Source organism: Galeopterus variegatus, unplaced genomic scaffold (genome assembly GCF_000696425.1).
Source record: "Galeopterus variegatus unplaced genomic scaffold, G_variegatus-3.0.2 Scaffold4800, whole genome shotgun sequence".
Lineage (NCBI taxonomy): Eukaryota > Metazoa > Chordata > Mammalia > Dermoptera > Cynocephalidae > Galeopterus > Galeopterus variegatus.
In genome coordinates this window covers 23,013-34,482 of record NW_007730911.1, presented here as the reverse complement: position 1 = coordinate 34,482, position 11,470 = coordinate 23,013, and positions in this window count along the sequence as shown.

Genomic DNA, 11,470 nt, shown 5'->3' with positions numbered 1-11,470 from the left:
TCCCCCGAAAGAGGCGGGCGGCGCCCGTGGATCCCGCGTCGGCGGTGTGCGGATTAACCGCTCCTCCCCCTGCATTTCTTGGGGAGGGACGATCGCCCGCTTGGCTCCCGCGGCCGGCCTGGGCCGTCCGCGTCGTCGTCCCTGGGCGCACACCTGGAGGAGGCCCCGCCCCCCGGGAGCACAGGTGCTAGCGGCTGTCGTCGCTGCGGTATCTGAGCTCAGTCTTCGCTGGGCTCTGGCTGGCTTCCTTACTCCTCCGGAGCTGGGCAGGACCCCCACCCCTTCCTCCGCTCTTTCTGATTGCAGGGGAATGGGGGAGCCCGGCTCTCTAGAGAGCACTCACCGCCCCAGGTAACTGCCTTTAGCTCTAACCGGATTTCTAGAGCGCCCCCACTCTTCTCCCCAGACCCCCGGCCCTGTGCCCGCAGCCCCGCGCCGGGTCTGACCTCGAGCTCTGGGAACGGTGGGGTGAAGAGAATTCCGCCCCCTCACGTACACCCCACCTCCCTTCTCCCTCTCTCCATCTCCCCCCCCCCCCCCCTTGTGTTGGAGGCAGGTACAGGGAATGAAAACCAAGGTCTTTCAAACCGCGGTGTTGCTCAAAGGGATACGGCTGCTGGAAATGTTGACTTCCATCTGGGAGCCGAGGAGAGTACTTTGTCTAATACCCCCCTTGTGTTGGAGGCAGGTACAGGGAATGAAAACCAAGGTCTTTCAAACAGCGGTGTTGCTCAAAGGGATACGGCTGCTGGAAATGTTGACTTCCATCTGGGAGCCGAGGAGAGTACTTTGTCTAATACCTTCGCTGTCTCATATTTGGGATGGGGGAGGCTTGCAAATGGCAGCTCCTGTCTAGAAAGGAAGATACTGTATCTCGTGGATGACTGATATTTTTCATTTAGCTTTGTGCTGGCTGTTGGAAAGACGTCTGGTTTTTACTTCACAAGATTCGATTTATTTGCTTTTGTTCCGATCTGCATGTTCCTACAGCGTTTTAGAACGTTTGATAACTGTCTTTAAAGCAAAAACCTCAGCGTGAAATAAGAAAATAAGAAGTGTTTATGGGAAGGTGTTCTACGCCCAGAGAAGACACACTGGGCATTCTCAATTGTTGGGGCACCTGGGAAGAAAGAGTGGGGACCAGACAGAAGACTCTCCAGGGGCCTTCCTGAGAGACCTGTCCTCTGGAAGGGAAAAAACAACCAGGCTCTTGTCCTTTTTTTCTTTTTTGGAGGGAGGAGAAGCAGGGAAATAGCCGTGTGGCCTACTAGTAATGCTCATTTAAAGCTGACCCGGCCCACCTCACCTATGGCTGCTTCTGAGCCGAAATCTGAAGGGAAAGAAGATGGTTCCCTTCAAGGAACTTATCCATGAAGCACATGTGAATTTCACAACTACACCAGGCCTCTTGAGACCTTTTCTACAAAATCCCGTCCTAATACTTGCTCACAACTGAATTTCAGCTGTTAAGAACAAGGATCTGGGTTAGGTGTTGTCAGGACAAATCTATGGCACAGCCCCTCCCTCAAGGACAGGCAATCCAGTGAAGGTAGAAAAGTATATACATCTCTCATACCATGCAGAACATAGGAGCTATTACAAGTATGAAGAAAGTACTGTACATGCATCAAAGAGATTAATTGTAATTGAGGGAATCTGAGTTTTTACAGGAGAGGGGCCATTTTAATTGATTCTTTGAAAACCGATGGGAAGGGGAGGAGAAGGGATGAAAAGGTGGAGTACAAGGCAATTTTAGGGCAGTGGAAGCTATTCTTTATGATACTAGAATGATGGATGTAGGACATTATGCATTTGTCAAAACCCATAGAACTGTACACTCAGAGAGTGAGCCCTAATGTAAACTATGGACTTTAGTTAACAATAATGCCTCAATATTGGTTCATCAACTGTAACAAACGTACCACACTAGTGCAAGATGTTAATAATAGGAGATACTGCTTGGAGAGGGAGTATATAGGAACTCTGTACTTGCTGTGAAATTTTTCTGTGAACTTCATACTGCTCTAAAAAATAAAGTATTTTAAAAACAGGTGACTAATTTTATAGGGCATAAACAGGGTAGAGGAATGAGTAAGGGCACAAAGGAGACCGAAGGGCAGGGTAGGATGGGTTTGAAAACAAGCAGGAGTGCAGAGTGGTGGAAGGAAGGGCCCTCCAGCAAGGGGAAGAAAGAGGCTAACAAGGCTGGCCCAAACCCAGAGGAAGAAGGCTGGCTTGCTTGCCAGCTCAGAAGACCAGATTCATCTCTGCAGTGAGAGCCAGTGAAGGTGTTTTAGCTCAGAAGTAACATGATTAAATTGTGACTCAGGTCCCTAGGTTTTACTCTTCAGACCTTAACAAGTTTATGGAATTGGAGTTTTTGATATTCCATCCCAGCTTCTGAATGAGTCCCATCTTTGCAACATCTCCAGCAAGCTTTTTTTTTTTTTTTTTGAGGGCCTCAATTTAGTACAGTTCTAGATGCTTTGGCTCATTGGGTAATTTAAATATTTATATTACCATGATAATGTGAATTACTGAATAAATAATATTTTTAAAGTCTTCCTATGTGCCAGGTTCTAGTGTAGATAGTTTACATGTATTAACTCACTTAATTCTCATAACAAGCCTATGATACAGGTACTATTAATATCCTCATTTTACAGGTGACAAAACCAAGACACAGAGGAGTTAAGTGACTTGCCCAAAACCACACACAATTACTTAGTGGCTGAGACAGTAAGATATGAGGAAAAGCTAGAATATGAGTTTAGCTCTAAATCAGCTACATGTGCTATTACGTCACTAACACACTATTATGGGATCCTAATCCCCAAGCCCTTATATAAAACATTCCCATTTAAAGGCCTTGAGCTGGCATTCTAGATGTGATTACCTGCATGTACTGCATTTCAAAATACCTTGCTGATGCTGCAATCCAGAGCCTGACCACCTTACATCCCAGATCATGAACTAGATGCCCCATCTTCATTCTTCCTTCCACAAAAAAATCCATCTCGTGTTCAAAAAACACCATGTCACTTCCCTAACCAAAAAAATGTTGTTTCCTATTTCCTTTTGTGTTGAACCTGAACTCCTCTGACTAGCTTTCAACCTTATCGTTTCGCACCATTCACCTTCGCTGTGGTCAGCACTCTCTTCATTAGGCCCTGAACATGCTGTGCTCATTTCTGACTCTGCCTTGGCTCCTGTTTATTTGCTGACCTCTGACTAAACCTTCCCTGTTTAACAACCCCCCATCAAGTCCCCACCTACTTCTAGAAGCCTTCTCTGATTGCTCCCATGGCTGTGAATACACATGTGCCCCATCTCCATGTCCCCTTCCCTAACAGCCTACAGCACCTGGTTATTCTTTTGATGACATGCTTTCTTGAGTCTCATTTGATTGCTTCTTGGCTATAAATCCTGTCTCTCCAACCACAATGCAGGTCCTTAAGCAAGGATCACCTCCTTAGCCCCCTCCCCAAACTGCCAAGTGTTATGCTCACAGTAAGCACTAAACACTGTGATTAATTTGCACAGGATTATAAAAGCCCACAGATAGCACTAGAAGTTGTCAACTAATATTTACAAAAATCCCATAAAGTTTATGGCAGTACACTTGGCCCTTAGGTGGTAAAAATATAAAACAGAGGGGAAATTGGGTTTTGTGTACACCAGGAATTCTAATTAAGGAAGACAAACAGATCTGAAGGTTATATGCAGAATATATCCATAAACAAACTGTGAAGTTGGGTCTGAATGTGTCTCTCCATCCACAGGCCCTGGTGCTAACAGGATAGCCCTGACTCGCTAACGATCAGAATAGGCGGATAAAGAAGGTGGAGACGTGTGTTCCAAGTAGAGGAATGACTGCACAGTTAGGCTGCAAAGTCCAGAATATGTGCAGAGCTCAGTAAGTAGGTGGTTAGGCTGGGACCTAGGGGTACCTAGGAGATGGTAGTAAGTAAGGTTACAAAGGCAAAATGGAGCAGGATTGTGGAAAGGCCCTACTGTCTGGCTCACCGGTCTGCATGTTATCTGGTAGGCAGCAGTTCTCAAACTTTTTGGTCTCTGAACCTCTTTAGACTCAACAATTATGGTAGAGCCTGAAGAGCTTTTGCTATGTAGATTCTACCTATTAACAGTTACCATATTCAAAATTCAAACTGAGAACAATTTATAAATCATTTATANTGCAGAATATATCCATAAACAAACTGTGAAGTTGGGTCTGAATGTGTCTCTCCATCCACAGACCCTGGTGCTAACAGGATAGCCCTGACTCGCTAACGATCAGAATAGGCGGATAAAGAAGATGGAGACGTGTGTTCCAAGTAGAGGAATGACTGCACAGTTAGGCTGCAAAGTCCAGAATATGTGCAGAGCTCAGTAAGTAGGTGGTTAGGCTGGGACCTAGGGGTACCTAGGAGATGGTAGTAAGTAAGGTTACAAAGGCAAAATGGAGCAGGATTGTGGAAAGGCCCTACTGTCTGGCTCACCGGTCTGCATGTTATCTGGTAGGCAGCGGTTCTCAAACTTTTTGGTCTCTGAACCTCTTTAGACTCAACAATTATGGTAGAGCCTGAAGAGCTTTTGCTATGTAGATTTTACCTATTAACAGTTACCATATTCAAAATTCAAACTGAGAACAATTTATAAATCATTTATAATTCACTTTAAAATAGTAATAAGCCCCTTACATGTTAACATATTTTTTTTTATGAATAGTAACTATTTTCCAGAACAAAACAGTGAAAAGAGTAGCACTCTTTTACATTTTTTGCAAATCTCTTTACTGTCCAGCTGAAAAGACGACAGGTAGATTCTCATATCCGCGTCTGCATTTAATCCGTAGTGAGAGGATGTTTGGATTAAGGCACTCTTTTACATTTTTTGCAAATCTCTTTACTGTCCAGCTGAAAAGATGACAGGTAGATTCTCATATCCGCGTCTGCATTTAATCCGTAGTGAGAGGATGTTTGGATTAAGTATGTGAAGAATATTCAACCTCACATAGATACATAATTGGAAAAGGGAGAACTTCATTAATAGCCTTTTCAGATAACTGTGAATATTTTTCTTTGCATCATAGCAAAACTCAGCTTTTAAACGTTAGTTGAAATGTGGAATTTAAAACTATATCAGTGAAACTTTTTATACTCTGCTACATTAAAAACTTTCAGTCTATATTGCAGTCTGACTAGATCTTTTACCCAAGCATCATTTGGTAACATCATGCATTGGTTGTTTGGAAAATATTGGTGCACTGAGTTACACAGATTTTCCAAATGTTCACACATTTCATTATACAGTATCAAAAAACTACATTCATTGTTATCACCACCAATCTCATTGGGAAGTCTTTAAGTATTGGGAAGCTGTCAAGCTCTCTGTGGTAGGTAGAAGTTTTTCGAAATTCTAATTTTTACTTGAAAGCTTAAGTTTTATAATTGGCACAAATACTGTCAGGTTTTTTCTTTGAAGTAACTGGCTTACTTCATTCATTTTTGAGGAAAATATCTGCCAAATACTTAGATCTGAATAACCATAATTTGTCGATAAAAATGATGTTCACTAAAAAAGTAACTCATTCAGCTTCCTACCTCAAACCATCACACAGTGAGACAGTTCTTGTATGCAGCTGAAATGTTTTATGCATTTATCCCAATTTGTTACCTAGAATATTAAAAAGACATCTACATAAGTGTTGAGATTTAATAAAATTAGTAATTTTTACCGCTTCATAAGGAGATTCTTAAAACTGGGTAGTTTTGTTTTGATTTGGTTTGGTTTGGGGTTTTTTGTTTGATTTTTTACTGTGAGTGCATGACAGAGCATAATGCAGTGTCCACCAGTATATTTTGGTGTCACTGCCATGATTCGTGCTAAGACACCAACAGTCTTAAACACTGTTGGTTTTGTACCATCAGTGCAAATGTCAGCACAGTAGAGAAGACAAATACGTCTTAGTGTTACTATGAAAATAGTTTTGACCTCGAAGATCGCTTGAAAGTGTCTTGCAGTCTCCCAAGTAAGGTTACCAGATAAAATACAGAATGCCCACATGGGACAAAATTATACTAAAAAAATTTTTGTTTATTTGAAATCCAAACTTAATTGGTCTTCCTGTATTTTTACTTGCTACAACTGGCAACGTTACCTCTGGGGGTCCATAGACCACGTTGTAAAAATAGCTGCTCTGGCTGCTCTGGGCCATTTTTGAGCAGAGAAATGATATTAGAGTTGTGCTTCCTGAAATAGCTCTAACACCAGTGGGCAGGATAGATCAGAGAGTGGAAAGATTTGTAGGGTACAGGAAGGTTTGATGGGTCAATTAAGAAAATGTTGCCTCTTAACTGTAGTTATGTGAGGGGCAATGCTATTCGGAGATTGGGTGGGGAAAACAGAAAGCCTTGTAGAAGGCTGCTCCTGGCCTAGTTAAGCCTCCAATCCCACGGTGCTAACCAGCCACCCTCCCCACAGCCATCCCCACCCCCCACCACCATCAGGACTTCTCATACAACTGACTTATATCCCATCCAGCAGAATTTAAAGTCCTTCCTTCTTGTTTTGGCCTCATTGCAAATAGAGTCCAGCTGGTCTTTATCCTTAATCAAGTAAACTGTTCACTTGAAGAGCAGGATTTGCATTTCACATCAAAGTAATTCCAGTTCTTTTAACTGGTTCATTCCCATTCCCTTCGACCCAATTCTGAAATCTTATTTACCACTCTCCAATGCACCAAATCCTCTCCACTTCCCCAGTTGGGAAATCCTGGCAGAGTCTAGTATATATAGACAACACCCCATTATCCATGCTGACCGAGGGAAGGGAACAAGGCTTAAGTTTCCTAACTGTGAAATAAATTGGCTATAAAACATGATCTCCAAGGGATCTTAACATTCTAAGATGGTATATTGGAGAGCCTAGACATTGGAGCCAGGTAGATCTGGGCTCAAATCCTGGCTCTGCCAGCTACTGGCTATGTTGTTTTGGGGAAGTCACTTATCCTCTTGGAGCCTCAGTTTCCTCACCTTTAAAAGAGATAAGATCATCCATCTTATATGTTTACTGCAAAGATTAACCTTGTAGACCCTCTGACACATACCATCAAGTTGAATCATATAACTTATATGAATTTAACTAAATATATCCAGTTACAGAAAGAGAAATGGAGTGAGGTAGGAATGCATTTAAATGGTGCTGACAGGACCCTGCCCTTCCTTTGCTTTGGTCTTAGTTCTTACCTTTATGCCCTCACTCTAGAACCTAATTCCCCACCCCAAGTAAGATACAACCACTGTCATGGCTCTCCTTTTTGTTAATAGCATTCTGTCATTCAATATAGCAATAGAACTCAGTGGGTTTTTTAATAGTCTTTGTATTTTGCTTAATTTTAATTTCCAGTACATGCTTTAGTATTTAAGATTCAACAGTCAATAGTGATAACCCCCAAAGCAGGTAAAGTAGGACAGAGAACATAGTCAAACAGGTATTTACCCACACATAAGTGCAGCACCACAGCACATGCTGAACATGAATGTGAACACACACACACAGCACACCCAGCATTGGGCTTAGTCAACACTCCTGCACAGCCACCTCTAGGTTAAAAGCATTAGCTAGCTACTGGAAATAAAAACTGGTATGTTCACACTCTGTAATGGAAAAATAACACAAATCTGCATCCGATCAACCACAGGAGCAAATTTATGAGGACAGGAAGTTGTTGGGGAGATCCAGAAAGTCAACAAACGTCAGAAATTTTATAGTTCAAACATTATAGTTTCCTTTTTGTTTCTTCAGAGCAGTTGTTTAAATATTAAATTCACAAAGCAAAACTTAAGTTCAAATGACACCAGTATCTCTCAGACCTGGTACCTCCCATCTATGTGGAACTGTTTACTTTTCTTACTATTTAAGGAAGAAAAAAAAATCTAAGTCACAAATCCTTGATACTGACATATGCTTTTTTAACTTTTTTTTTTTCCTTTTTGTCTTTTTTTACTGACCGGCAATGGGATCGCAACCCTCGGTGTTGCGCCCGCACCGCACTCAGCCAGTGAGCGGGAACCGGTCTCCACATGGGATCCGAACCCTCGGCGGGAGCACCGCTGCACTCCCAAGCGGCGCACTCTCCAGTGCGCCACCGGGCCAGCCCGCTTTTTTAACTTTTAAATCAAGATTCTGAGGAAGCATAAAATTGGAAATCACAAAAATGTTATGACTCTTCATTTCCTCAATTTAACTAATAAAACTCTTTGAAATAATCATCACAAATCTTGAGTGTTCCATCTCTCTTTAATCCCCTTTGATTAATGAAGTAAAGAGTACTTAGCCAATTTAGGAGCATTTTCTTTCTGTTTGACAAAAATGCAGTGTGAAAATTCAGTGACCTCTCTCAACTTGATTATTATGGTCAAAAATGGATGCTAGAAGTTGGAATTGGACCGTGGATTTGAAAATTTAATAAAATAGCCAGATTTTATATTTCCTAGGTTACTAGAAATACAGGCAGAAAAAAATGCAACTTTTTAAAAGGTTCCAATTTGAGAAACTTTCATAAATGAAGAGGAACATTGTAGGATCCAAAAAAAACCCCACCTATTTAAAAAAAATCATTATACAAACTTAGATAACTCACTAAGAATTTTTTGTTTCATGTTTTAATAACCAGGTTGGCACTGTATTGCCTCCGGAAATATGGAACTTCTATTTGTCAGTTTTATGTTTTTTTAGGTTGCTATTTTTAATGTGTGTTTATAATACACTGAAGACATCTCAATCATGTATTGAGCAAAACAGTCACCATGAGAGGAAGACACACGGTAGTCTTTATTGCCAACACGTCTATAAAGCAGAATAAATATTTGTTAGTGTTCCATTTTAATAAATACAAGGAACACGTGGGGCTGAAAGGGAACCATATCAAAAGCCTCATAATTTTTCAAAGATTGACACTACATTAAAGGCAAATAGCAATGAATACCAGGGTGTATGGGAGGGTTTTTGCAAACATGTTACATCACAAACAGACTAGACCTCTGATGATGTGGCAAAATAACCAAGTGACTAAAAGACAAAAGACTGGACATCTTGTCCCATGAAGCCAAATACTTAAGTGGTATAGAAAGTCTTTCAGAATTCTTAACTTTTCACACATAGCTTGTTCCCCCATCTCACCCCTTCCCTTCCCTTCATCAGGCCTCTCCTTGGTTTCCCTTCCCAACTCCTTCTGCCTAACTGGGTTCCTTTCATCACCCACAGACCTTTCTTCGTGGAAGTTCTTTCCTACCGTCCCTTTACTTCCTCCTAGAGATATTTCTTCATAAATTTCCAAAATGCTCCAATTACTATAGACTCCTTAAGGCAAGGTGACCATCGCAAGGAAGAATTAACAAAATGACTCGTACAAGAAGAGTCAGAAGATCAAGGTTCTCATTTTGGGCGTGCTTAGTTGACATCCTAGAATTCTGTAATGGTACAACTGAAAACTAGGAAAAGAATGGTAAGAGTGAGAGGCTAGGGGCTCTGCTCTTCACTAGCTGTGTGAACTTCAGTAGTCACAGTCTTTCTGAGCTTACTTCTTCACCTGTGATGAGTGCACCTATGTCACAAGGTCACAGGTGTGTGAAGATCATGGGGGGTAGGCATGGGAAAGCATGTTATAAACCATAAAAAATAAGGCCCGTAGTTTTCAAAGTGTCGTTACCACAAGAGCCTGCAGTAGCATCACCTGAGAACTTGTCTGAAATGAAACTTCTTCAACTCGACCCAGACCTACTGCATCAGAAACTCTAGAGGTTGAGCCTAGGAATGAGTCTTAATAAATCCTCCAAGTAATTCTAACGCATGCTAAAGTTTGATGACATTGCACTCTACAGATGAATTGCTTTTTATAAGATTTCTTCTGGTTATGGCTTTCTATGGTTCTGAATAGATTCTGCCGGCATAAGGGACGTTAGTGCCCTTGTGTTGCAATGGTACTTATCATGGGAAGAGCACAATAGCTTATACTCTGCTGTTGTTTTCTTGAGTCTCACAAAATCCCTACAAAGTAATGCAATTGGATCCATTTCACGGAATCCCATAGCACTTATAATGTGGATCATACAATTTGTGACACTTTGAGGGCTAGTAAATATTCTACCACAAAGCCAGCCCAATAACTTGATGGAAGCCTATGTATTATGGTTTCAAGGATACCAGAAAAGTCAAATACTATACCTTTCCACCCAGTTCACTGACACCAGAAATTCCATCATCACAGCATAAAGCTTTAGTCCTCCACCTGAAATGTCAATATCCTTGGAAATACCACAAGCTCTCTATTTCCCAGGTAGGGAAACGAAGGAAGAGAATACGAGCACCTTGTTCTCAGAAATTGGAATAGCCACGCCTGCTTTGGGAAGAATCCCTCAAAGGGGGCATCTAGGGTCACTATAGGCAACTTTGCTTCCTCCATAATTTTGCCAAATGCCAGGTGTGCACACATAACCAGGTGTACATTGTAGGTGCATAAAAACCTTAAGGATTGACTGTGGAGTCTCAGGCTGAAGGAGGAAGAATAAGCAGACCATAACAGAGATAGAACCAAATGAGCAGATTCCTGCTTTTCAGTGCACTAAGATAGATAGAGCCACCCGCCAACCCCCACCCCCCACCAAAAAACAAACCAAAACAAACTAATCATGGAAATAGATGTTTCGATTCCATTTGAATCTCTTCTTCTGTCCCTGTCTATACATTTGATATTTTGATGTCCCTTTTAAAAATAGTATTGTGTTTATATTGTACCGTATGTGTACAAAGCACTCTCACCTGCAATATTCATTTACTCACTACAGCCCTATGAGGAAGATAAAAATTCGTATTTACTGAGGAGGAAACTTGGGCATGGCTACCGCCAATACATGGCAGAGATTGGATTTGAATCTGGTTTTCCAACTCCGAGCCTACTTCTTTCATCTCGGCATGTGTTTTTAATCTGGTTTGCGCCCTGCCTTGGAGATGAACCATGCATTAATGTTCAACTCCCACATTCCCTTAAAGAGAAGGATACCAGGGCACCAGAGCCCTGGGGCAGAGTGTGAATCCCAGGCTCCCATCATTCAAGCAGCTTCCCAATTTGCTCCCACTTTTTACCTCCTCCCTTCTTTTAGAGTGCAAGAGCTTAATGACTTCACAGATGGGCAACATTGTCAGCCATGGAAAAGGGATTCTGCTACACCTAATTCTACACCAAAAATATCACTGTGGAAGTGTATGGATGGGTCACTGGGTTGACAGGGGAACTTCACACAGGCCAGGCCCTTCTGATGATGAACTCCACAGGGCTCTCCAAGGTGGCCCAGGCCATGGTCCTCCCCTGACTCTAGACAGAGTGCTGCTGAGGCCAAACCAAAAAGACGTTCCTTGATTGATCACTCAGGTCAAAACACTTGGTTCAGACATAGACGCTAGGCCT